Source organism: Pseudochaenichthys georgianus, chromosome 14, assembly GCF_902827115.2.
Source record: "Pseudochaenichthys georgianus chromosome 14, fPseGeo1.2, whole genome shotgun sequence".
NCBI lineage: Eukaryota > Metazoa > Chordata > Actinopteri > Perciformes > Channichthyidae > Pseudochaenichthys > Pseudochaenichthys georgianus.
Window position 1 is genome coordinate 16,752,667 of NC_047516.1, and position 3,595 is coordinate 16,756,261.

Below are 3,595 nucleotides of genomic sequence, written 5' to 3' on the forward strand. Positions count from 1 at the left end.
TGTGTGTGTGTGTGTGTGTGTGTGTGTGTGTGTGTGTGTGTGTGTGTGTGTGTGTGTGTGTGTGTGTGTGTGTGTGTGTGTGTGTGTGTGTGTGTGTGTGTGTGTGTGTGTGTGTGTGTGTGTGTGTGTGTGTGTGTGATGCAAAATGAACAGTGATTAATTTTTATGAAGTTGTAATGACAGTATTTCTGCATGAAATAGAATTAAAATATTAATCTCAGAACTGTAGAAAATGTAACAATCCTAGGCAATTGTAAAATATGAAATGTAACCCCATTCACCAGAATGAAGCATTAAAGTATGTTATCTCCCTGTAATGCTCATCCACAGAAGCACAATTGCTTGTCATCAGTAAAGACTAATTGGATTATTCCGGGAAGATGAATGCTGAATACATATTTATGACACCATGTCCCTTTTCTAGTATCACACATAGTCTTCAAAAAGAAACTGTCTCTACGTGCAGCCCAGTGTCCCGGTTGCTATAGTAACTAGTGTCACAGTGACACACTAAGGCACTTCATAACTCGTGGGGTTTTGGCATCAATGAGAATGAGTGAAAAAGTAATGGACACAAAGGCTGAGGCATGTATTATTATCAAGGAACTGAAAGCTTTCCTACAACTTTAATTTCAGTCCGTTTTGGAACTGTGCTGAGACTAAAGAAAGCGTGAGTGTGACGACGACTTGTGACTAAAACAAGACTGATACTCAATGTTATCTCTTTCTATTTTTTTCAGATTGTCTTAAAAGCTCAAATAACAGCAGCATTTTGTTTGTTACAACTTTGTGGCTGAGATGTGGCAGTGATTCTTCAAAGTGCAGTAATCTGGGAAGGAGGACATGATGTGTTTCCCTGTGTGAGGCATACAAACACTGTGATTCCCGCTGGCTTCACACAGTTCTCTCAGTCTGTTTTAGAAAAAGAATACACAAACAATTATTCAACTCTATGAATATTTAATTTCAAATCATAAAAACAGGTAATTCGTTTTTTCAGCCGGTATTTATTTATAAAAGCAGCTGCAGAATGGCATTTTAATGCAGGCTTGCCAGCTGTGGTTGTAATTACTTTTGAACCCATCCACACTGACTAACCAAAAAACAAACAGTAATGCTGTTTACAGATAAATAACACAATTCTAAACAGCTGGACATGTTAGAGACTTAATCGCATAATCATATTCAATGTTAAAACCATATACACTTTTTTAAAGATTTTTGAAAAAGGTAGAAGTAGATACCAACAATGTTAAACTATTCTTAAAAAGAGTGCCTGTCTGAAAGTGAAATGAAAAATATTACTAACATAAATGAATAAAGCTCATGTTATTAACATCAAGACTAATGTAAATTATATAGTAAACGACTTGTTTGTTAATTGTCTCTTTTTTTTTTAGCTTAAATGTATTTTAGTCTGCTGTTTCCTTATTATATTCTGTCATGAAAATTGTAAAACCTTCTTCATGGTCTCCCTTGAAGAGGCTTCAATCCTCAAAGGAACCAGCCTGCATAGCTAAATAAATAAAACAGTTAATAATACAATTGTCTACTCACCAAAAAGGCACAGATCACATCAGAACACACTGGTAACATCATAACACATATTTAAACACTTTGGTTCATGATTTGTTCAAATATTGTTTCGGGATACACACACACACGGCAGTGACATTTTCCACTATCTCTGTCATCCACACAAGAGGCGTTTCCAGCGCTGCATTCACAACCAACGTTTTTCTCTGCTCCACTGCTGCCTGTTCTAACCACACAGATGGTTCTTATACGCACGCTTCAGACATCCTTTATATTTTAAATGAATATTAATCATGGTCATGTTTAATATTTCACCATATCAAATATTTTGCATCTTTTGATTTTCCTGCTTCGTGTGATTTGTTGTGATTTCAGAACATTTCTGAAAGAGAAAAATAGAGTCCAAATCATCCAGCGGTTTTTTTTTTACCTACATTGTCACTTTTTTGTATTTGCTTTTGTCTAATTAGAAAGCAACCAGCAAAGTCATTTGGAAGTCATTTTTAAATCACAGGAAGTTACAATGTCAAGACTTAGTGGACGCAAGTCACAACAATTCTCATTTAAGAAAAAGCATCCACAGTCCTTGTAAAATATGTTTTTTGTGGTGAATTAATATGATCTGATAGATGTATTCAAACTGTCAGGTTTGGGGAAAATAGGACCCAAGTGCAGTTAAAAAACCGAGCTTTATTATAAAAAGCCGAAGGCATGAAAAAACAAGAAACTAATTAACAGAAACAAAACCGGGGATCACGACAGCCAGGAACAAAGTTACATACGGGAACAGGCAGGAGACACAGACAAGCATGAGTGACCGTGACATGAAATGACGACGAAGAGAAATGGAGCACAGGGGAATCAATCAATCAATGTTTATTTATATAGCCCAATATCACAACTGTTACATTTGTCTCAGTGGACTTCACAGTTTGTACAATCAATCAATGTTTATTTATATAGTCCAATATCACAAATGTTACATTTGTCTCAGTGGTCTTCACAGTGTGTACAGAATATCAGTATGACAATACGACACCCTCTGTCCTTAGACCCTCACATCATACAAGGAAAAACTTCTGGAGAAAACCCACAGTTTAAAGGGAAAAATGGGAGAAACCTCAGGGAGAGCAACAGAGGAGCGATCCCTCTCCCAGGACGGACAGACGTGCAATAGATGCCGTGTGTAAATTGAAAAGACAATACATTTGCAACATAGGTAGTCCAAATGTTTGGAAATGCATGTGTGTATAATAGGAAGATGAATCCACGAGGATATCCATCCAGGACCGATGATCCAGGACCACAGCCACGACTCAAGATCCAGGGCTCGCGATCCAGGACCGCAGGATCATCCATGACTCCGGATCCCGGCGTATATAGACACCAAAAAGAAAGAAATTTGGGGAAGCTGGGTTAATCGGAACATGAGAGTACACAGGTATAGACAGAGAGAAGGCAGAAGTAAGATGTCCCCCGACAAACTAAGCCTATATCAGCAAAACTAGGGGCTGAATCTAATCAGCCCTAACTATAAGCTACAGAATATTAGTATGACAATACGACACCCTCTGTCCTTAGACCCTCACATCGTACAAGGAAAAACTTCCGGAGAAAACCCACAGTTTAAAGGGAAAAATGGGAGAAACCTCAGGGAGAGCAACAGAGGAGGGATCCCTCTCCCAGGACGGACAGACGTGCAATAGCAGGGTATATGCAGGAATCCTGAAGTAAAATGTAATACCTTTTTTAAGACCCTTTCCATACATTTTAAGACCTCATCGTAACTTCGAGTTCTAACCGGTTACATTGGCGACACACTTTACCTCACATTTACTATATTGATTGTAAGATAGCACAACTAAACAGAGTGCAGACAGACTACTGAAGCCTCCTCTCCACATGAACTTCAACCTCTCTGTGAAGGTCAGGTTTAATGCAGCATGCTGCTTTGTTGATTCTGTACTCTGTGCTCTTTCATTCCAGTAAAACTCCTCAGAAACCATTAGAAACCAGTATTTGACCAATAAACAAAACAATTGACAAAACTTTCAAATAT